The following is a 25432-nucleotide window of genomic DNA, read 5'->3' as shown; positions in this document are numbered from 1 at the left end:
TGTAATTAAACATGCTTGGGTAGAAGTACTGTCAGATACTCAGTGACCATAAGTGGACATACAGAATTACATCTTTGCTTTGCCAGTGTAAAAATGGAGACAGAGACAAAAATCAGAGTGATATGAGTAAAAAACAGCTCAGGTGACTTTTTGCAGAAAGCCTAATGGAGTCTCCAGTCAGCCCCACTGATAAAACTGCTATTCCTGCTTGCAATCTATTTTCCACTGAATATAATCAGCCAAACAAACACAAAATAATCTTGTTTGGTGCAGCCTGCTGTGTTGGCACCTGAACAGCACCTAATGTGCCAGCTGCTGCTTTGTTTTGTTTTGTTTGTTTGTTTGTTTTTTGCTGTATTAATGGATTTTACATCACTTTTATTATCCAGTGAAAATACAATAAAGACTATTCAGGATATGTGGATACCAAGGCGGTTTTGTGGAGAAATTTGGATGCATAGCATCTATTTTTGGAATAGGTGATCTTTGTATGTTTTCACTTGATTACACCTGTACAAAATGTGTGGCCTGTTTACTGCTTTGAGTGGACACAAGGAATCCACTGTGGATTTTGTAAGGGTGCCTGTATGCTATACATCACATTGGTTTACAGCAGGCACTCTGCTGAATTGCTGCCATCACTCTAAAGAATCATTCTATGCTTCCCTTTGTCCTCTGTTCCTTTTCCCAAGAAAGCCTAATTTCAAACATGCTAAAATTTTTAGTGATAAGGTGAAAGAAGGAGGGAAGTTTGAGTTTTTAATTGCATCAACATTTAAGATAATATCTTTTTTTGTTTGCTTTCACCTTCTCGATGGTCTATCTCAGGTATATCAGTACCTCTCATTCCTGTACAGTGAAAATAGTGCGAGAAAATAAAATAATAAAATATTATATTATTTTGACCCTTAAGACACTAATCAGAAGAAAATACTCATAAATGTGAAAGCCAAGATATTTAGGCTTCTGTTAAATTTAGTTGGACAGGCTTGGTTAACAGTTCATTTACTTTCCCAGGTGAAATTAGTGCTAATTTCTGAAGCAGGTAAGGGATGAATTTTAGGACTTGTAAGAATTTTTGAATAGTTGTGGAGGGAAATATCCACGAAAATCTCAGATATCTCAGCACTAGTTATGGCCCTTTGTGTACAAAATGACTCTTACTTATCAAATAATTCTCATAACTTTCACATACATAATGAGCATAGATCTTCACATACCTTTTAGCATTTACAATGTTTGTGGGGGTTTTAAAAATCATAGTATAGTAATTTAGATGAGAAAATTTGATTTATTTTGATTCTGTGTATTGCCCAGAGACCTTCCCTCAACTAATAATTTCATATTTCTGATAAAAGCTTCATGTAATATTTATGGGATTTAAAGAGTTTTAGACTGGAATTGTTCATAAAATACTTTGGAAAAATCCTTGTTTAAAAATGTTGGGATAACAGCTGTCCATAAAAACAGTGACAGTGTTTAAACAACAGCACAACAGTCAGACTATTTTCATGTCTGCTAATCTAAGCCATATAATTTAACCACATCTACAGCAACCTCTCATTCTTTACATTTTTTTTAGTAAAATATATTTCAGGAATAAAATAAAAAAGTGATTTATGGCACGTGATTAAACATGAACAGTAATATAAATAAATATGTATAGAACACAAAAATGTAGACAATGATGTCTAACAGAGGCAAACAAATAAGCATTTGTGGGCATAGGCATACATGGCTTTTTGATATATCAGGACATGGAGCTTTTAAAATCATTATTACCAGTGTTTACCACTTGCTTGCTTTCCAGTCTGCATGGCTTATTGGTTATTATAATTTGAAAAGATTATCTTACTAGGGTAATGAACAATAAAAAAATTGTAATTCATCCTAATAAGCTTGAATGGTAACCCACATGCCTTGGACATTTCTAGCCAGGCATAATTTATCCACATCTTTGGCTGTGAAACAGTGTGGATCTTCTTAACCGAGTCCCTGACAGATGGTTTAAGCTTTTTCAGGACTACATTTCCAATCATTTTGCCCATATTGCAAAATTGGCCTTGAAAAAGGGTAAAGAGTTGTTATGCTGCATTAACATCTCTTCTGAATTGCTTGCTGTGAAGGACATGAAAAAAAAGAAGGGAATCAGAAGAGGGATGTTTTAAAAACACACGTTTGAAAGTTGCAAGTGTTAGATATGATAATGATCTTAAATTATATCCCTCACCTCAATTTGAATGTGAATGTGGGCACGTTATGAGTGATAATGAAAACACAACTTGTTACCTTATTTCATAAATGATTCAGATGGCATTCATGATATAAGAAGTGTTAAAAGTGATGTAATTAGAAAGGCTTCCTATGGCCTTAAACCCTGCTGATGGATAGCACAATTGACTACTATTAGATGAACAAGGAATTTCTGTGGCACTTTTCAAGATTTTTGCTACTCTGATCGGAAAGGCTCAAATATCTGCATTTGTTTCTGCATGAAACATGGATTGATCACACACACTACGCCAAATTTTCATTTTCTTTTGCAGCTTCAGCTGACTGGCTTCTTCATATAAATTGCTGTTCTTTTCTTCTTGCCACCTTTTAGTTTATGATAAAAATCAATGAAAGCTGAAGCCTTCCACAGTCATCTATAAAATGCAATTACTGTATACAACACACAGTAAAACTCCTGTGGTGTATATGTTGAGACATAATTTATGCCACTTACCTCCAGAGAAGTATTGATCCTACTCTGTGACTATCTCACAAAAGGGCCGTTGAATGCAAGCTCAAGGAAATATGTGGTTATTGGGTATGATCTATAATTTGATTAATAATGACCTTATTTCTTGATCTCTGCTCCTTACTGCACTGTCTTCTGTGACTGAACATTTTATCTTTGATTATTGCCCTTGCTGAACTCCTTCAGAGGCCCACCCTGCCTTGCTGTCCCTCAGGTTCACTGGGGTCTCTGTGATCCACACCAAAGGAGCTGTAGGAGAAGGCTGAAAGGACATGGCAGATTTGGTTATTATTTTTTAAAAGGCTGGCAATCTTTGCTAATCCTGAAAGTGGTGGTTGCTCAGCACAGCCTGAACCCATTCTGTGATGAGATGCAGTTCTTAGTTTCCTGCTGTGTATAGGAAGGAGAAGTAGTTCTGAATAAACAGTCCAATGAGGATTCTCCAAGATACAGGGTGAAACCCCATTACTTAGTTTTGTCCATGGTTTTGAGAGCTGTAATCTAGCATATAAAATGCCTGCCAGGAAAAACCCTCAAGGATGATATAAAACAGAAAGTGGGTGGATTTTATGTGAAACCTTTCAGTGTTCTGGTATTGGGTAGTAGCTGCACAGTGAAATCACGAAAATAAACCCCTTTACAAGAATAAACCTTTGTTACTCAGTGTCTCAGCACCTTGTCTCAGGTAAACTCCTAAAATAAAGAATTGTTGAGTGGTGTCTCTGACCTGACAGTTTCCATTTCAAAGTTCATGTTCCTTGAGATGCTGCAAGAATGTTAGCAATTTGCTGTACTATGTGAAAAAAAACCCATTGTGTATTTGTAGAATGAGAGTTCAGGAGAGTTTAATTTGCTTTGGGCAGAGACCTGGGTAGCAGGGTAAGCTTCTCTGCTATATGATTACAGTAAATAGTTCAACCTTGTTCTGACATAAATGCCCTGTTTTGGGATTTGACAGAAGTTAATTGCCTATTGTGATTGCACTGTAGTTGATGAATGTCATAGTGGGGCATGACAAAATAATATTTATTGAAAATGAGAAAAATAGCTTGTTAAAAGGAATAGTAGCAATACAATTCAGGCCCAAATTGGCCTAAACTAATTAAAAGTAGAAATATGCATGATAAGGGGTGCTTTCCTCTTCACCTATTCATTGGTGGGGTTTTCAACAAAGCATAAGCTTATTTCATCCGTTCTGGAAATCTAAAAGTGATGCTTGAGTAGAAACTGAATAAAAAGCAGCCCCAACCCCCCCAAACCAAAAACAACAAAGCAAGCTAGTAAAATAAAACTGGAAACTGAATTTCATTTTAAAATGCAGTTTGTTTTACTAATTATATTATTATGAAAACCTAGTCTCAGTGAAGTCAGTGATGATCTATTATTGCATTCCTCAGAGCAAGGATTACAGCTATGATTTCTGCAGTCAGTACTGTTACCTGCTTGGGCATACTCTCATCATGGCTTCCTGTCTCAGTTTCCCCAACGAGATTCTTTATTTCTTTGCTTGAAGATAAAAGACAAAATTACTTGAAGATAATATTTGCTGAGACTATGAAACTTGACTGTGTATTTAATAAGAGATGAAAGTGTTACTACAGTTGGAAGCAAATCAACTAGTCTAATTTCTTTGGTGATTTAATTTTTTTTTTTTGTAGCGTATTTTGTAAAATTTTGTCCATTCTAGTAAGAAAAAGGACTTTTTAATATTGAGATGGTGTGAATGAAAGATCTGAGTAAAGTTCCTGAAACAGAGCGGTAGTCCAGCCCAAGTATGGAGTGGAAGTCCAATCTGCGCAGGACTTTCTGGAAAGGTCTTACACCATGAGTAAGCTTGACTTTTCATTAGAAAAACAGAGAGGAATGATAGTGAATGGAACATTTTTAGAACTCAGCCATTGCATTTAGGAACTAATAACAAAAAATTGTTTTATAAGCTAGAGAAATCATATTTTAGAAATTGCTGAGGGAAAGGAATCTTGGTTGAATTAAATGATCACAGATTGATGAACATCTGCCAATATGATTTAGCCATGAGAAAGGTCCAATGTTCCTGAGACAAGTCAGGTGAGGTACTTCTAGTGAGATGGGAAATGATATTACTGGTACTTTATCTGGAAATTATATCCAATTCTCGTAATTCGTATTCAATGAAGAAATAAATGACTCTGGGAAATGTCAGGCTTTTTTTTTTCTTTTTTGAGAGGAGACTCAAAGATGGCTTGTTAAGGTTAGCAGAAAGGGGTTATACACCTGGGGTAAATACAAAGAAAGAAGGAGGCATTTTCTTCAACTAAACAGCAACATTGCTGTAAGAATTAATGTCTTGTCATTGTACATGAGTAAATTCAGGCTAGAAGTCATCTAGCCATCAGAGAAGTGGAGTCTGGAGCACCTGGCCAGTTGGAAGAGCTGAATGAAGACCTTAATTAGTATTAAGGTCCATTTTGATCAGTTTCTGAAAGGCAAGATGGGATGTGGGGTCTGTAGTAGCTTATCATTGTCCTTCTTTTTTAACTATGACTTTTAACTCTTATGAGCTAAATCCACCCATTGAAATTGATGTAATGCTGCCAACTTCAGTTTGACTGCATAGCCATATAAGGATATCAGCACTTCATCTAAAATGTAAATGATGCTTTGCAGAGAGAACAGGAGATTTAAAAAAAAATTAATTACAACCAGGGCTAGTGGTTTCATCTGAACTCACTCTGGTGAAGGCTTAAGAGGGGGTCAGGGAACTATCTGTCATCTTTCAGATGCCAGAATCTCAGCTAGAATAGCCTGAAGCTAAAATCTCTCAAGGAATATTAAACAAACTAGAGCTTAGCAAAATGCAGCCATGTTCCTTCAACAATCTTTTCACTTACTATGCACACTGCCCAGGAAATGCAGGAGAGGGCACAGTGGAGACTATGCAACGCTATCCTGTTTGGAGATTTCCTATTAATGGAAGAATTATCAGGCAGCTGATTACCTGTGCCACATTTGCAACTTCTGGAATGAGACCAGACTAACTGTACTTGCCCAAGTATATTCTAGCTTGGTAATTAAAAAAAAAAAAAAAGACTGTATTATTGCACAGTAAATATTGAACACCCTTTACCTGATCTCCTGGGTTGAGTGAGTAGTGGAGTTTTTTGGTGGCAGGGGAGGGGGCTATAGGGGTGGCCCCCTGTGAGGAGCTTCTCAAAGCTTCCCCAGCTCCAAGTCAGCTCCACTTCTGTTTGGAAATTGAGCCAATCAGCTGCGCCTCTGCGATAATGTATTTAAGAAGGGATGTGGTGATGAACAGTGGGACTTGTGAGGAGGAGCTGCTGCAGCTGCGTGAACACCAAGGTCAGTGGAGGAATGGAGGAAGAAAGGAGGGGGGAGGTGTGCCAGAGCAGAGACCCCCCTGTATCCTGTGGTGAGACAATAGGGCAGCCCCCCCCGCCACCCATGAAGATCTGCCGTGGAGCAGACATTGATTTATGGCCTGTGGATTCCACCTGGTTGATCAAGGTGCTGTGCCCAAAGAAGGCCGGGATCTTGTGGGAAAAGGTAGCCCCGCTGCTGTAATTCAGTGCTGGGAGGATTGCAGCATGCGGGGGAGTCCCATGCTGGAGCAGCTTGGGAAGGGCTGCAGCCGTGGGAGGGAATCCACTTGGAGAAAGTTGGTGACCCACGACGGGGCAGTGTGGGGAACGCTGTGGCCTGTGGGAGGAACTCATGTTGGAGAAAGTTTGTGGAGAACTGTCTCCTGTGAGAGGGGGACCACGATGGAGCAGGAGGAGCAAGTTCTAGAAACTCCCCCCACCGAAGATGGAGAAAGGCAGTGCTGACTGCACCCCCCATTCCCTGCCCCTGCACCGCTGCAGGGAGGAGGTAGAGATATCGGGAGCAGAGCTGAGCCCCAGAAGAAGGGAGGGGTGGGGGGAAGGTGTTCTCAAGATGTGGCAATGTTTCTCACTGTCCTACTCTGTTACGTGTTGTTAGTGTCTGTAATAAATGTATGTTCTTTTTTTAGTTCCCCTAACGATTCTGCTTCTTGCCTGTCATCCCCATAAAAGGGGATTTTTCCCCATCCCAGTCCTATCTCGAACCCCAAGCCTGGCTCTCTGTCCCTTCTTATTGCTGGAAGAGAAGGGAGAGAGAATGGCTGCTTGGTGGTTGGCTGCTGACCAGGCCCAAACCACGACACCTGACAAGTTTCCTCTGTAAGTTTTCACTCATTCATATGTGAGTTCTGTGGTTATCAGCTGCAGCCAACGTTACCATGATACCAAGACGTAGTTTGGTCTAGTTTGAGTGTTCCAGAAAGGATCAAACTACCCAAATGGTGTTTATTCTCAATTTAACAAACACCTTAACAGACTGTGCCTGGTCACTGGCTGACTGTCTTGTCTGCCACTGAGATTTGATGTGTTTGATCTGCAGGATCATGACACTGGGAGAATGAACCTTCACATTATCTGACCAGTGTCTGGCCAGAAAGGCGTCTTGAGCAGATAATTACAGTTCCTGACTGGGAAATTAAATCTGTTGGAAAGTGGTGCTTTACCCACAGTATATCAAAACTTCACAAGTCAGGGGATAGATAAGTGGTTGCTTTGGTCTGTCACTGTTCCTCTACTTTCCCATTCCTGGTTTCTTGACCATTATGTTGCATTCTGGCAAATAATTTGTATGGTGGAGCAGGGAGCTACCACAGGAGACAGAGGAGCAGACTCTGCCAGCCTGATATCTGTCATGATTTCCCCCCTGTGCAGAGGAAATCTGTAGGCAAAGGAGAATTCTTGGGGGGCTTTGCATGCACTTTGCAGCTTGAACATACCTCAAAGAACATTAACCCTATATTTACATGCTAAATGTTACATACAGATGAAATACACACAGAGTCTGTATTGCCTGTTTCACCAGTTGAAAGTTCTACCATGTTTCCCCATGCATGTTCTGGGAGTTAGACTTTGTCTGTAAAAGCAAACTAAGGTTAATTAATTAGAAAGTCTCAGACAGGACTTAGCTTTGTGACCTAGGAAGCACCTGGCACCTGCTTTGAGCACCTATTTTTTATATTCCATAGGCTGCATATTATGACATGGAATTTAGTCCTTTACAAGATTTCTTGATCTTTGTCTATCAAGTCCTTATTCATATTAATTTATGTCCTGTCAGTTTCCATCTCCCATTTCAAGTACAAAATCTGGACTTAGTTTTCTAGTGGTTTATAACAATGGGAGATTCTGATTTTGGTCTGCCTTCATGTAATGGCAGTTTAGGCTAGTATGTTACTTTGATTCATCCAGGCTTAGTGTACTGACATAGTCTGTTAGTTGCTATGCATCTGTTGATGGGTGATAACTTGCCAGAATCTTAGTTTTATTACTTTTAATTGTGTAACTGTATTCCAGAAATCTTCTGTGGAAACAAGGTATAAAAACTCTACCTTGTTTCTTAAGAAAAGGCTCAGCAGCACAGATACAAACAGCTTGTACATCTTCCAGCCACATTGTGACAGACAACAGTTTCCAGGCGTGTTTAGAAGAGCATTAGGCCTGTGTTTGCCTTGAGTACAAGATGCAGCCCATTGGGTTTGTTTGCAAGTGTAGCAGCTACTGTGAAGCATATTTTCTCTTATCAAGGTTGACTCAAAGGAAAGCAACCACCAGGATGTGAAGGGAGTCCAGCAGCAGACTGGCCCTGCACCAGCCTGAGGGCTGTTGTGCCACTGGGAACAAAGCCAGGGCAGAGGCTAGAGAAAGGGCCGGTCACAGATGCAGATGTCAGTGCTCAAGAAGTATAATCTGAAACTTGATGGCTGCCAAACTAGCCCTCAGAGTGGCCAAGCTAGTTGGCTTTTTTTGGAGGAGATGACAGAAAGTGGCCAAAGGGACCAGTAATGGCAATTCTCCAACTACAGGACTAAACCAGAGCCAAACAAGTGTTGCGATTGTACTGATGTTTTCGGAATAAGAGACACTGTCAGCAGAATCCTAATTCAGACATTCCTTGTTGTTGTATCTGCACATCCTAGAGGGCCTGAAATTAAATGTAAGAACAAAATGGAAGCTTCCCCCTGCTTTTGATAACTCCATCCCAGTCAGGGGCAATGACGAGATAAAAAAGAGACACCCTCCCCTCCCCCAAATCTCATAGTCCATGAAGCAAGACAGTCTTCAAATTAACAACTCAGCCTTGACGCTTAGGCAGCTCGGCAATTGCCAGATGGGTCACCACCTGTAAGGGAGTCCACTTGCTATTTCCCAGCATAAGATAGGAGGTATTCAGAAGCAAACTGTGACAGCTCAGCACCTTGCTGGAGTTCATATTAAGCACTGCTAATTCTTTCTAGCCTCCCTTTGGTCTGCTCCTGTGCCTGGTGCCTGCAGCTGACCTGGCAGCCTTCCACCCTGCAGCTGCAGACTGACCTCTTTCACCCACATCATGGGAGGTTGGGGGCAGAAGCTTCTGTCCTCAACCTGAACACCTCTGGTAGTGTGCTCAGCTAATAAAGCTCCTGAACTGTTGTGCTGCTGTCCCAAGGGGAAGACTGATTCTGCCACCAAAATAAGCCAACCTTTCTCAGGTTTAGTTAGGTCTCTCTAAAACCCTTTGACACAGGGTTGAGGGTGAGACCTCATGCTAGGAATGAGGGCAAAAAGAGATAGTAAGAGAGAGAGAAACTTTGAAGTTAAAGAGATGATGTTTTTGAAGTAAGGAAAAAAAAGTCTGGGGAGAGGACCAGGAGAAAGATTTCATATTTGAGAAACAAATCTAGTGTGAAAGGAGATTGATTTCTGGGGAAAGGGCAATATGAAAACTGTTACTGGAATTGACTTTTATTGTAGTACATCTGAAGAGATCCTTTCCACTTTATACATGCAGGATGGACTATGTGGCAAATTATAGAATCACATGAGAGCTGAACAGATCGTATTCTTATAACCATCTTCATATATGATACTTCCTTTGTCAGGAATTTCATCTTCTTACAATTGAGCCATCATCTTAACATGTTAAAATCGGTGTAGGAGGGAAATATTTCTTGCTTCTGCTCCTAAATATATAATTTACTCCATAGTAACCTCAACCAAGTACTGAGGATGGGCAAGGTACAACCACACTTTTCTATATGCAAGAATGCCACTCCGGAGTACTTTATTTCAAATCTTGGGTTACAAAGTGAGTAGTCAAAAAGCTGAGATTCCTAATCAGTGGATCATCCACTCCCAGCCCCGGAGACAATGAAATTTAGCTTATGTTTTTATACCTTAGGAAGCCAGGTGATTCACTGTCTAAACATATCTGCTTCTCTTCATTGACTACAAAGGGAGCCCACTATGACAAGTTCAGTTATAGACATTTACTTTGTAGACATCTGTAGGTAGATCAGGTGAGTCACACTCAATGGAGTCTTTATGGCTTGATGGGAACCTGGATTTTAGATCCCAAATTACTACCACAATCTCTTTCTTAGGGCTTGCCTACAGCTCAGTAAGTGGGAGACTCAACTACTTAAAGACATTGTTCTCATTGCTTGAAATACTGGAGTGCAAATTTTCCCTGTCTGCATGTTTTACTTAGAGGGGAGCTGCACCCTGGGGTTCTTTGTTATAAAACACACAGGAGAAGCATAAGGTGTTATTATTACAGCTGTTATCACAGAATCTGATAAAACATGTCTGGAACCTATTCTTAAAAAATCCAATGATATGGATTTTACAGTCTTTCCAGGCAATCTGTTCCAATGCTTTGCTCTCCTTGTGTTAGAAAGTTTTTCTTAATGCCTAATTTAAAGTTTCCACATTCCATTATTTCTTGTTCTAATCCCTGTGGACGTGGAGAGCAATTGATTCTGATTCCTCAGCAGGATATTGTTGAAGTCTGTTATGACATTTTTTCTTAAGTGCTTCATTCTCCAGACTGAACAACTCTGATTTTGCTCAATCTTTACTTGAAGATCACTTTTTCCAGTCCTCTAATCCACCTTGTTGCTCTCCCTGGACTGCTGCAAGAAGTTCGCATCTCTCTTAAAGCACAGTGCCTAAAGGTGCATACACGACGTTAACTGCTTGCTAATTCTGGAGTATCTACAGACAGATCTTACACATGATGCTGCCTAAACAACTGGTGCAATAGCTTTTGCAGGGAGGTGAGATTTTTTATTTCTGTTCAGGTTGTGATCCCCCATAGACCACAAACTGTTTCCTACCGACTCATTTTCTACCTTCTATTTGTACAGTTGATTACTTCAACATAAATGTAACGCTTTCACTCGTCCTTACTGAATTGTATCCTATTGATTTCAGACCACTACTTCAAATTATCAAGTTCATTTTTAATAGTGAAAAATGAGGTCTCCTACCTCAGAGCCTATCTGTATGTAGTTCAGTATTGTAACATAGGAGACACAGACCTTCCTCCACTTATATTCCTCTGGGGTGGCAAGGCACAATGACCACATCTCTGCTGGCATGAGTCCATGCTTTGGGATAAGAAGAAGTAATCATCTTTTGTTATAGTAGAGCCTGAAAGCAAGACAAGTTTATCCTAGTTAGAAAGTATTTTCTGATGCTTCATGTACAGTTCCTTATTCCATTATTTCTTGTCTTAGAAAAGGGAGAAAAATTTACTCCCATTTCTCAGCAGGAGGACTCTTGTTTTAGGTACCACATTCATATGATTCAGTAAATGATTCCTGCCCTGCTAAGTTGGTAACCTAAACAGAAAAAAAAAAAACAAAACAGAAACAAAGGCAAGACCCTTACAGATAATGAGGAGGCGGAAAATGATATGTTCACTTTTTGGCATTTTCTAGGTAATGGCTTAGTCAGGTGTTGATGAGAGAAATGGAATGCAAAAACATAGGGGTAGGGTACACTGAAATGAAGCAAAATGAAGGGGACTGAGCATGCTAAGGGCAACAGAGGGGGAATGAAGATGAAGGGAGGAGACTGGGAAGAAACTGTAGACAAGTCAGACAAAGAAAAATCAAGAATGTCCAACCTAAGCTGTGTAACATTGTCTGTCAAGAGGTCCCCATTTTGTCTCCTGACAAGCAGTATGTCTCTAACTGTACTCACTCTAGAATTTGTATTTAAGGCCATAAAGCAGGAGAGGAGAATGCAGAGAAATGGAAAGGAGAGATACTAGTTAGATGTGTTTTGTCAAGAGTTTATGTGTGGAGATAAGGGTGTATGTCTCATAAGAACAGTTCAGGAAGGTGTTAAGAGAAGATGTGGCACCTTTGGAGCTATGTTCCACACTGAGTGACATGTCCGGCATTATACAGCAGACTCTTCACAAAAGAAATGTATCTTGTAGATTGGAAGAGGATGATGACACAACTGTATTTTTTTCCTGCTCCAGGGGCACTGCCTTCAGGAGCACCAGCTGTGGTGTTCTTCCACACTGCCTTTAAAGCATGCTTCTTACACGCACCTTTAAAACTTTCAAGCTTGGTGGCTAGAAAATTGCAGTCTATTTTCAGTTGCTGACTAGCTCAGTGTGAATTAAAATGGGGTGTTCAGAAGGGTGAAATCAGGACCATTTATAATACAAGTTCTTTCTTTTTTTGTAATTTATTCTTCCTCCCTCCTCTCCTCCCCAGCTTAATTGGGACACATTAGCTTCACTGTCTCAGTTCATTAGGTCATTTCTGAAAATCGAAAATCACAGTTTTGTGTTTATTGGTGTGTTTTTACTTGTAGGAAATTATTTGCAATGAAACTAATTTCCCACTGTGTAGAAGACTCCAGAGCTGCTTGCTTATACTTCATCAGCAGAACTGCTGGAAATTACAGCTCTAAGTTAGGGAATGATGTGACCAAGGACTCTAGCTTTGATAATTAAAAATTCCAGTCCCTCATGGTGTTGAAAATCCTTAGTTCTTATGGACTGCAGAAGGTCGTCTGTTCTTTGCAACACCAGGACCTAATTGTGGAGTGATGGAGTAAGTTTTTCAGAACACGCACAAGGGCAACTTTATTTCTGCTGCAGTATCAAAAACCAGTGCAAGAATAGATGAATGGTATCTATGGGATATCCAAAGGTAGTTTCTTTTAACTAGGTTGTCCTGATGATGCTCTCTGCAGCCTATGATGTTTGTAACAGCTAAGATCTAGTCTCTTTCTGTTTACATCTGTCAGAAAATAAAAAGAATCAGAAACCGAAAATTTAAAAGGGTGACCTGTAAAGAAAAGAACTTACAGTTTGCCTGAAAGATGGTTTTATTGAATCTTTATAGACCTTTACAGAGGAACCAAAAATTCAGGATTATCTCTACAGGACAAACAGTCCAGTGATTTATATGTTTGAAGATTACTAGTAAAGGGGAAATTTGTTCATTTTGCCTTTCACAGCCTTTTTACATCAGCTTCACTTCAGCTTCACTCTTCTTTATTCTTCAGTCCCCCTCATCCCTTTTCCTGTCAGTGGTATCTCTTCCCTCATTTTTCCAAATTATAATTTAAAATGTCAGCCTAACCTGTGGGAATAGTAAGCCAATTTAGACTATTTTTAATGGTGTCTTTGAGTCCAGAAGAATGTTTCTTGCTCATTTTACTGCTTGTTTAAAGATATTCCCAAGCAGTCACTGTGAATACGCATGAGATGCTGTGAGATGCAATCTTGAATAGCAAGCCTTTAGCTAAGGCTTGTAACTGGAGATACGGAAGACTACTCTGAACTTACAATGTGCAGGACACTTTGCAGAATATTTGCTTTATATTCTAAAGTCATCCTTTGGCTTACTTCTAAGATTGACTACAGCCTGAGTAGGAACTGTGTTTGATTGCTAGATATGACTTTGAAAGTAATCAATTTCATTAGGACTTCTGTAATGGACCTGGAAATCTTTTGATCCAAAATTTTGTTCCTGGGATGATTAGTTGCCTGTGCTCTAGCCTGAGGGAAACTGCCAAAAGGGAAAATTATATGAAAAATGCAGAACTGTTCCACTACCACTTAAAATTCTGTTCCTTTTCTGTGTTGTTTTCAAAGAATACAAAATAATTTAAACATGCAAAAAAAAAAAAATAAAATGTGCAATCCATATCAGTCATAATAAATTGGAACTTCCTAAAAGAAAGAATTTGGAAAGATCATTTTCACATTTTATTTGCTCATTCATTGTAATTTGTTTTCTGTGGAAAATTTCAGTGGCCTCAGCAGTTCAAACTAGACTGTAAGTGGTGAAATTGTTACTCCTGTAACACCAGGAGATGGAGTTGGCAGTGGGAAATTCAGCTGTTAGTCTGACTAAGTCACTGGGTAGGTGATGGTTGGGAAGATATGTGCAACAGGCATCAGGATGGGTTTTTATCCTTTACTGACATCCTGAGATGTTAATAAATTTCTGGCAAGACCTGGGAGACACTTCTGGCCAGAGTCTGAACTTTTACCTATGGATTTGGAAGTGGGAAGGGAAATGAGTCTTTTAGAAATCAAAATTAAATTACCAGAAAAAAGATGCAAAGACAAGGGATTTAAATTTCCCGAGAACCATAGAAAGTTTTGAAGAACAAAAAGCTGTTACAGAAAGTGATGTTTTCTCTTTGCCTAACAGGGCTAAAGTGCTACCACAGAGAACTGACAATGTTTAGGGAGATTATATAAAGCAGGAGAAGGCTGACAGGTGCTAAAGAGTATTCAGGTCAGACAAAGATATCTGTCAAAGACATCAGTCATAAGAGATAAGGAAAATTACAATTGAACTAGGGGAGGAACAGGTGCAGCTCACAAAGGAGTATCCTGGCAAGTTAGTGGTATGTTAGAACACAAAGAAAATAAAAGAGCCAAAAAATTAAATAAAACCTCTATATCTGTGCACAGCAGAGAAGGCTAAGTAGATGAACTTGAATGCTTGGCCATGTGGTAAGGAGAATCCTGAAACATGGAGGAATGAAAGGTAAAAATAAAATGTTTAAATATCTAGCTTTGACTATTCATAATGAGTGGATTAAATCATCATATAGTTGAGTAGTGCTGTGCCTGAATTATTCTGTATTCTTCGGGGAGGTACACTTTTTTACTACATGGAAAAGCCTGCAGAAATACTGACTTTATCTCACAGATTATTACATTTATTAATTACCAGCATCCTTTTTTATATTTATTAAATACCAGAATTACTACAAAAGGGGTGACTTTGGGTATCTGCTCTAAACTCCAATGAATAAAACATACTCTTTTTGTAACATATGAGTCTTAGTCCAATTGGAAACAGCTGAGATGCCAGATGTGACATTGATATAATTAACTCCGATTTATTAAGTGACTGTGGAGTTGGAAGCACAGTATTGGAGGCTACTTTGGACAGTTCACTATAAATCTCCACAGTAATCAGCAAAGAGAAATAATATAACATGGAAGAAATAAAAAGATATAATACCTTCACTTTATTAACTCTATACTCTAGCTGGAGCCATATACATATAAACGAGAAGAGGCCAATAAGTACACTGCAAAAATGGATAGAAGCATGAAGCAAATTTAATCTGAGGAAAGCGATGAAGTAATGAATTTTAGAAAATAAAAAAGACACAATGAAGGTACACGAGATAGTGAATATTAGCAAGACACTAAATCTGAAGCTTTTATTTACTTTCTAAAGATTTCATCAAAAAGGGACTTTGGTTTGAAATTGAAAGCCTCTGAAATTAAGACTGATAAAAGGAAATACATTTAAAGATAATACTTAATTAACCTGTGGCTTTTATGTGGACAATGCAAACATCCACAGTACATTAAATAGGAAACAACAAACAAAAAAATAATCAGAGACTTAAGCCCTCAGATGTCAGTGTGTTTGCCAACCTGGGGAAAAATTCTCCTCTCTGGGCAGGTGTGCTGGTTTTGGCTGTGATAGAGTTAATTGTCTCCATAGTAGCTGGTATGGAGCTGTGTTCTGGATTTGTGCTGGAAACAGTGTTGATAACACAGGCATGTTTTAGCTATTGATGAGCAGTGCTTACAGAGAGGTCTGCTCCTCACTCCACCCTGCCAGTGAGGAGGCTGGGGGGGCACAAGGAGTTGGGAGGGGACACAGCCGGGACAGCTGACCCCAAGTGACCCCAGGGATATCCCACACCATGGGACGTCATGCTCAGTATATAAGGCTGGGGAAGAAGAAGGAAGGGGGAGATGTTCGAAGTGATGGCATGTCATCGCAAGTCACTGTTACCTGTGATGAAGCCTGACTATCCTGGAGATGGCTGAGCCTCTGCTTGCCCATGGGAAGTGGGGAGTGAATTCTTTGGTTTGCTTTGCTTGTGCATGTGGCTTTTGCTTTACTTATTAAACCACCTTTATCTCAACCCATGTGTTTTCTCAATTCTACTCTTCCGATTCTTTCCCAAGTCCCACTGGGGGTGAGTGAGCAAACAGCTGTGTAGGTCTTAGTTGCTGGCTGGGGTTAAGCCACAATGGCTCTTTTTTAAAAATTGCCACATGATTTTTGTTCTTTACTTTCTCTCATGCACTGGATGCTGTCTAGGTTACTGAAGTATCTCAGTCATTGGTTTTAGAAAAGGGGTGAAAAGTTAGGTGGAAAAATATCCCCTGCAAAAGTTGCATTAAGTACTTTGACTTGCCAGATGCTTTCTGAAATCTCAGATGCCAAATCTTATAGATAGAATATTTTAAAAGCCCTTCTAAGCTCATATGCGAGAAATAGCATATACTTTTGTAGCATTTTCTTTACTGAAGAACAGAAAATAATTTGCCAACAATACATACTAGTTGGTTTATATCTGTTTTCATCATTCATATATGTGGGTGAGGGATGGAATGAAAAGAGAAAATCCTATGCATATTTTGTGATTTCTTTGGGAAATACACCAACATGAAAAAGAAAGGAGGTGATAGCCCTGAATCGTCTTCCCTGAATCTGAGCATTATTACAGGTTTTGAAGTTGTGGGTCCTGTTAAGGATGGCTTGCTGGCCTGGCATGGTTGAAGCATACCAATAAGAAGTAGGCAGGTGATGTGATTAGTATCTTATCTCTCTGTCCTTGAATTCCCCACTCCTGTGACCTAATCTGCATTCACATAGACTGACAGGAGAAGCATGTGTTGAGGGAAAGGCAGGAGAGATTACAGCAGAAGTCCATAAGGAAGTTGACTCATTTCAAGCAGAACACCAGGACTCTCTAACTACTACGCTTTTGTGCCTCGTGATGAATTTCCTGGTAATGTTTTTTTCAGATTACCTGCTTGCTATGGCTTATTTGCATATCTCTTAATGACATATATGGTTAAGAATGAATTTTTAATGAGTTTTTTTTTTTTTTTTAAGACCATGTTTCTTTTCCACATCCAAAAACAGTTTGCCATTTTCATAGATGAAAATACATATTCTAACTGTTCTTTCAGGTTTGGTTCATACCCTGCAAACTTATTTCATACATAATGTGCTTTAAAATCACATCAGTTTAGGTCATCATTTGGCTCTGTGAGGATACTCAGAGGACCAGGGAAGTACAGGAACCCACAACTACCTCAGGTATAGTGGAGTGGTAAGCACTGGGGGCTGCTACCTGGATGTGAAAAATCTGGAGGCAGGAAAGCCTTAGTTCTTCCTCAGAGAGAATCAATTTACAAAATGTAACTGACAGGAGATGTGTGTGGGGAGGGAGGAGAGGGGAGGAAGTAATCTGCATCGTCTGAGAGATGTCATCCTTGAGATGGAGGAGGGATTAGAAAGGGAGATGTGACTTTTAGGCAACATTATAGTGGAGATATAACAGCTAAGATTTTCCCATCCACTGGGGACGAGAGGAAAGTCTCAGTTAGTCCTTAGCAGAGTATTTTTCTTATGAATGCATTTTTTCAGTGCATTCTCTGAATGCTTTCAATACCAATAATTACATGTCCTTGCTCTAAGAAGCTAATAATTTACTTTCACACAGGGTACTCTAAGAGGGACAATGAACCAGTGGGATGGAGAAGATCAGAGCACCAAGGCTAGGGAGATTATTCAGAAATAGCATGGACATAGCATGGAGGAAGACTTTTTTGTATTTATATCCATTTTATGACTGCTCTACACTGCTAAGGTAGCATAAAGAGGTGTCCCGATCCGATATCTGGGAGGGTTCTTAAATGATCCCAGGAGCAAGATTAAGACACAAACGAGGTCAGATGCCTTACAACCTTGTGAACTTTATTAAACAAACAACTGATAGTAGCGATAGGACAGGGGGAAAAAGGAAGGGAAAGTCAGAATCCCTAAGCTAGAAAGCGGTAGAGATGCGGCAAGACTAAGTACCACCACCACGACTCCAGCGATGTTCTGCTGGCTCGGTCTCTGTGTTGGTGATGGTGTTCCAAGCTCTGGTGAAGTCTCCGCTCCCCCCGGAGGCCCCCAAGCCCCGCTTTGATGCAGTCCTTTTATTGCCTCAGTCCCCACGATTTCTCAGAAAAGTCCGCCCATTTCCACGGAGCACATTGTCACCCCGTGGTCTTCCCTGCGTGCATGCCCAGGTGTTCACGGTGGTCTTGCGGGCGAGGGTGCGCATCTTCCTCACCTCCACACGGCTCGGGCGCAGGTGCAGCTCAGCAGGCACTGCCAGGGATGTTGTTGTTTTAGCTTTGGGCGGATGTCGTGGTTTCATCGGGGACTATTCATTGCAGCAACAGGATGCTGAGGCCAGGAAGTGGTAGTGGTGCAGCAGAAATGTTGAGACAAACAGAGCCCAACACAGTCCCTTACAAGAGGTCTCCTGTAAATGAGTCAAACCTGTATGAGTAAGTGATTAAATAGGTTTTAGCTGACACACGTTCTTGTAGCAATCATAGCAGAGTAGTTTTAAAGAGTATCTGAAAACAGTCATAATATTGGCATTAACAGCCTGGTTTGATATTGGCATGGGCATCCTGGTTGTCAAAGGGATTTCCTTTGAACGTATTTGAGACTACCACAGAAATTCACAAACAGCCATCCTCCAAGATGGCTTATGGCTGCTCCAAAACCATTAGCCTCATGAGGCTTCTGTTACCTTGGATGTTTTGTGGGAGAAAGTAGCAGAAGTCTGCTGAGTGTAGAAATGGGACATATTTCCAAAACATCTGTTGACATTATATATGCTGAGTAATTTCATTTCAAAATTGTCATGTTTTTCAACATAGGACATCTGCTCTGGTAGGCAGTATCTGTGAAGTGCAAACAAAAATGGATTTAAATGTACAATAAATATGCTCAGATAAATAATACTTTTAAGTAGAGCAGCAAACATGCAGAATAACTCCTTTATCAGCTATTCTCTTTTTTTCAGGGAATGCACTTTCTCTGTTCAACAGTCTAGTAACAGACCAATATATAGGTTACGCGCTCCAAATGATTCTGGGACTATACAATCTTTCTAGCCATGTAAAACAAGTTTGTTATCTAAGCCCAGGCTTCCACACTCCTTGCTACTTGATCTTTGCTGAGCAATTGAATTCATAACACCAAGGTTCCCTACACACAGAGTGAATTAGGTTTGGTACTTAGTCTGGGAGTCACAAAAGCTCATGTGCTAATCACTGGGGTATTTAAGTTACTCAGTAAGTTATGCCAAAAAGGAGGGATGTCACAAGCTACACTCCTCTATCAAGCCATGAATTGGAGCCTGGAGTTGCTGTGTGCACTTAAGTGTCTCTGTGATGCAAGATATTGACCTCTCATTTGCAGGATCATACCTAATAATAGTATAGTCTTCCTATGCTGTTATGGAGTCATGAGAGCTCTCACTTGAATTATCTCTGTGGGTTCTACATACTAGGCAGGTGTCTTCAATATCAGCTTGTTGGATGAAAGTACTCTGTGCCCTTTCTGTTGAAGCTGGGCTCCTGCTTTTGAGGCAAGTGCTTCAAACCTTCAGCTGCTATGTAAGAAGCGAATACCATCCACTGCCATAGATTTTCACACAACTTAAAGAAAGCTGAATGAGTTAAATTTGGTCAAAGTATGGCTAGAAATCTAGGCTCCTCTGAGGTCTCAGACATTAGTGTATCTTTATGAACTGTTAATGAGAGTTGTCTTGTCTAGGCAGCCACCTCAGTAAAGAGAGAGATGCCTCTGAGTTTCCTCAGTAATACATCTATAATTACCAGAGAGGCTTTACTCTGAAACCTAAGTGCGTTAGGCAGAGTTTTCCTCAGTTGCTTCCCTGATTTTAGTAGCTTAAATTTTATCTATGTTGTATTTTGGGTTTGAAGGAAATCTGCCCATGTTCCATCAAAGGCCCATGTTCCAACTAGTACATAGTGCCTCAGGGAAGATAGTTCTCAGAGCCCTAGGCAGAACTGAGATTTTTTTGCATCAGTAGTGGAGCTCTGGCTCTGCTCCATGGTTCTACAGGAAGGAGAACAGTGAATGGGGGAGAAGGGCCAGAGCATGTGGGAGGTTGAGCTACAGAGAGGATGTTGATCTACAGAGAACTAGGTTTACTGATCTTGCTGTCACAAGCAATTGCTGAGGTGGTGGAGCCTCTTCCACCAGTGAAGAGTACTGTCCAATGTATTCCCACTTGTCCTTCTGCAGCAACAGCATGTAGCTTGGGTTTCCAGGGCTCTGCTGTTGACAAAGTATATATAGAGGTAATAGGTGGTCTTGTAGTTCCTGCCAGTCTGTTGACCTAAACAAATGCTTACTTGGCTTTTACAAAAACAAAGCCTGCCTTTGACATAGTAACACATTTAATGATCTGAAAATTAAAATGTGTCCAAAATGTGATGTTTTGCTCACTCTTTACAAGTATGCCTTGGAATTAGGACCAATTTTAAAAAATGCTGAAGCACTTGCTTTATGAAAGTGACATTTGAGCAAAGCTTTTGTTTTACCATGTGTGTGTAGTGATTCTGTTAAATTCTTATATGGAAAATAATGGATAAAATTTATTTCTTTGAAAATTTTCACAAGTCCTGTTTTGACACATCTGAAACACAGGATTTCAACTTTTCACTTTGAAACTAATTTTTGCTTAGAAATTTATCTTCACATACCAAATGTATTTAAAGTCCCATTGATGTCTGTATTTAAACATCAGATCATGAAGACAACTGGAAAAGAGTTCTTCTTGGGAAAAGATTTCAAAATTTTACTTCACTGTATCAATTCAGGACAACAGGAAGTTTGAAATCTTGCAATATTTCCCAGGCTGGCAAATATAGCTTACTCTTTGCCTGATTTTATACTGCAAAATTAAGCAAAACCCATAAAGTTTGGTCCAGTATTTTATATATTTAAGCCATTTGAAATGAAGCCAAAATTTAGTAAAATGTACGGCTACTGTGCAGGAGGAAACTGTTCGAAAAATATAAACCAAATATTCTTCTCTTTCATTCTCCATCAGCATTAGAGGTCTAAACATGGTCAAAGAATGAACCAAGCAAAAAAAATCAAGAAATCGGCCTTTAGGCCTGATCTTAACAAATTGATTGATGCCTCATAGAGAATAAATCACATTACGTACTGAAAGTGAAGTTGATATTTTGGAACTGATTCCACTGTCTAGCATTACAAAGAGCATAAAACATCTTTTACCTTGTTTGTGCTTCAGCAGTTATTTTTTTAGTAATTTCTTTCCTGTTCTTAAAAGCAGTTGCATTTAAATGGACATGCTTTTAGCTAAGCGAGATAGGTTTTGCATCCTGTTTCTTCTTGGATTTCTGTGAGCAGAAAGTGAGTATCTAGTGCAGGTGAGTATCAAGTGACTTGGGACTATCCCTTTTCTATGTCTCTTGTATCTCCTGAGTTTTGGGTGTCATTTGCCCTTTTTTGTTCCAATTCAAGATTTAGCATCAACAGTGATAGACAGCAATTTTTTTCTTACTTCAGTGCATGTGTAATTTTTTTTTTTAATGTTTCACCTGTTCTGGCTTTATTGTAATAACTAACAGATACTGTTTACATGTTTGTTTCTTTTTTTTCCTCTTCAGTGGTTTATAATACCACTATAATACTAAGAATAATTGATGAGAAATTACTGGTAGCTGAACAAGACAGATGCTTGAAGTTCATTATCTTTGTAATCTTTTGCTTTTAAAACATAATTTTACATCATAGTGTTTGTTCATTTATAATGGAAATTTCAGTGAATTTCATCATGGTCTTTTTTTGGTTTTCCACAGTAATTTAAAAAATTGATACCCCTATGTATTGAGAGATAGGGTTCACAAGGTCACTTTTCTTGTCTAACACCTTTGAAATCCTCTCTTCTCCTTCTTTCCCTTCCCTAAGCTTTTGACTAAATCTGAGAGATGACACCTCGGTCTCTAAGGCAATTAAGGCTGCTTTTGAACCTGCATGTTTGAGCCCTGATCCAAATGAATGCTAAATACAAAGCCCATCCCTATAGCTGAGGCCAGTGGAAAAGGCATTAATTATTCCTGTCTTACCTGAAAGGCTCTGTTAAACTGTGAAGACAGATCACCACAGATATGTCTTTTTTCCTTCAAAACAGGGCCTTCTTATAGAATCATTTACCATCTATGGAACTTACCCAGACCATGAGAAGCCAGGGTTCAGATCTCTGCTTACTGTCCTTCCTCAAACATGCATCCTTCACCTCTTCATAGAGGGTCTGTTGCTGAAGTTTTGTCTTCAGTGTCTCCTCTGTTGTAGATTCAGATGCTGGTTTTATATGTTGTATTCTGAGGTGCCCAGCTTGCCTTTGCATTGTGCAGGGAGTCTGTGTTCCTCTGGACTGTGGTAGGACAGCCAAAAAAGTAGGAAGATGCTTAGACTCATGGTGTCTGTGTCCTTTTGTAGACCTGAAATATCAGTAGAAGTGCATGAAACAGAAGTTCTCAACTTGTGGCTTGGTCTACAGTCCCTGGGCACGGAGGCTTCCTTTCCTCCATGAAACAGCTTTTGTTTTCTTTGTTTTCTGGTTTGTTTTTGGTTTTGCTGTTGTTTTTTAAAACTGTTGTCACTAGCTTATTGCTCTGTTGTAAATATAATTGCTCTCTGGAAGCAGTGGGAAACAGCTGAAAAAATTTAACAGGAGCTTATAACTGGGAGTGTTTTACTACTTCTTAAGAGAGGGAGACATCGTGATTTAGATATGGTATGAATAGCTGAGATAAGTGATGTTTCTCATCTGAAGTACCTGCACAGCTACAAGAATTTTGTTAACTCGTGCTATAAAGAAACCTTGCCACTAGCAGTCAGGGAAAGTTTGACAAAAGTTATATTTACTGAAGATAGAGAGTATAAATGTCACAGAGCGTGCTTTAAGTTTGCTGTTGCTGCTGCATAAAAACATTTACATTCAAGATCTGTTCTATTAACTGCAGTTAGGATGATCCTTGAAAGTATATTTGTTAGCATAACTCTGTGGTGTGCTCTATGTCAGGTTTATTGATGATGAAGAAAATGCCCTTGATATAGTATTTGTTCCAATTTTTTTAGGTATCAAATCAGTTTGGAACCTTATGTTCTGGATTTGACATAAATATATCTGCAGATATTATAGAAATGATCCTGAACTTATAGTTCCCAGGAGTTGTTTGTGATGCAGCTTATTCTGCAAACAATATTTGGCTATGAAGCATAATTTATTTGCTATAGCAAAGACTTCCATGCATCTTTCACTGCATTATGCTATTCACTGATAGTGTGAAACATGTTATTGATTGCTACAAGGTATTCTGGTGGAGTACTGTGAAAGGACTGAAGTTTACAGATTTATTATAGTATCAAACGGTACATTTATTCTTGGCATAATATCTACTAATCGTATATTATTTAGAAGACAAACATTAGTTTATGAGTGTGAAACAAGATATTGCTTTAGAAGAATGCATATAAATCTTTCTATAGAAGACACTTGCTATTGGTGTAAAAGGGATTTATTTTCATGCATTCTGGGGAAATTATATTTATCAACGATTATTAAGGTTGAAAAACTAACTCTTCAAACTGGTAGGAAATACCAGATTGCATATATACTTCCAAAGACTTTCAATCTGTGCAATATGTTTCAGTAAACTGTGGTAGAATATACCGATAAATTGTAGATAATATTCTGTTTGGAATTCCTTTATTGAGATGGCAAAATAAGACATGTTCCAATAAAAAAAATATTTCAAATTTTAAAATGGATTTACCACATATTAAAATGTTGTTTGGATTGTGCATATCCTGGGGTGACCTTCAGAGCCATTTCAGTGGTTGCAAAAGCTGTCGTGGGTCTAGAGATCATGTTAAAATTAATGATATTCAATAAAACTTTGTTAACCATTTTTTTCATACTTTCCCTTTATTCTTCAATAGAGAAAAAGTGAACTGTTCAGTGTAGGAAGAGGAAACTTGCTTTCTTGGATCTACTGAAAATCTACTGGAAGGAACAAGCCAATTCTGAAGACTATTGTTGAGGAGATAAATTTCCCATCACTCTAGTCCAAAACTGTATTACACAAAGACTCTTTGCAAACTGAATATCTTTATATGTGTGTTTTTTCACCTGTAATACCACACTGAGACTTACTAATTTCTTTTTCAGTAATGAAAATAAAAATTTGATCAGATTAAAAGAAAAGATTATTGAAATGTAAAAAAATATTAATAAGAAATAATTTTCAGGCATAAAGTAACTGAAAAAAAAGAATGGAGACCAGAACACCTTCTGTGCATGAGAATATGTGTACCTACCTATCTTTACTGCCCACCAGAAAAATGAAGAAAATTAACTCCACATCCTGGAGATCTTATAATATGCCCTCTAGAAATAGTGATTTATGGATAAAGTAGTAAAAAAAATTAATATATACAACAATAAGGCCTTTTCCTGTTGTGACATTTCATGGTAAGTTTGAAACTGGCTTTTACAATTATATGCTTATGAAGAGCACAGCATTCTCATACAAATATATACCCTTTATGTAACTAAAGTAGTAAAACTTATCATCTAGTATTTTAAGGATTTAGCATAAAGTGTTTTGAAGTCTCAGCATATTATTACTGGAAATTATTTTTGGCTTCACAAGGTTTTCTTTAAAGCTTGTTAAAATGAAATCCTCTTTTCCTTCATGTCTAAAAATAAGTATAGGTAAACTCTGATTTCTGAAGGTTGTGACAGATGTCTGAAATCTCCATAAAACCAGGGTTAGTTCTAAGAAATTTCAGACCTGATACAATTTTTTTGGGTACAAGGATTGCTATGAATTTTGAATTCCAAAGACATTCAGGGCTTAGCTGCATTTCCTTCCCCTACATGAATAGTAGTGTTTATTCTTTATAAGGTGAAATTATTGTGCTTTGTCCAGTGGGCTTTGCTCTCACAATAACTATTATAAAGAAGACCCAGGCATTTCCATCCCCTCAGCAGGCATACAGTGCCTGAATAACAGCAAAACGTATGTGGCTTTGCTGCATGTAGTAGTTAGGGAATAGTCAACAGAAAGCTCATGCAGAGATGGAAGTGAGGGTCATGGGTACTTAGAATGGTGCTCTTAAGGTCTTCATTTATCGTTGCAGAGGGAATGAGGGCTTTAGGGACTGGGAGAAAATGTTGCGAATGCAGATCTACCAGTTAACCTCCTGACAGTGAGTGAGTATATAGGGAGCAGTTGCTATGCAGGATTTAATCATAAGCCTCCAAAAGAGTGTAGCAGGCATGTTGAAAGGAGACTGAAATTTTTGGAAGAATTCAGTCCAACATAAGTGGTTACAGTTGATTATAAAAGGAACAACATCTGACATGTTTGCCTGACTTCTTCAGT

General features: G+C 39.0%; 1 long non-coding RNA gene across 1 annotated transcript in view; it reads left to right on the top strand.

The window, feature by feature from the left end:
- The window catches only part of LOC122154332, a 62983-nt gene extending 38772 nt beyond the window's left edge, over positions 1-24211 (top strand). The window contains exon 3 of the long non-coding RNA XR_006166220.1: positions 23985-24211. This is a non-coding gene — a long non-coding RNA (uncharacterized LOC122154332). The remainder of the gene's footprint in view (positions 1-23984) is intronic.
- The last annotated feature ends 1221 nt before the right edge of the window (positions 24212-25432 follow it).

This window comes from Tyto alba, unplaced genomic scaffold, assembly GCF_018691265.1.
Source record: "Tyto alba isolate M040663 unplaced genomic scaffold, T.alba_DEE_v4.0 Super-Scaffold_38, whole genome shotgun sequence".
NCBI lineage: Eukaryota > Metazoa > Chordata > Aves > Strigiformes > Tytonidae > Tyto > Tyto alba.
Note: the sequence above shows the minus strand (reverse complement) of the source record. Positions and strands in the feature narration are given on the sequence as shown.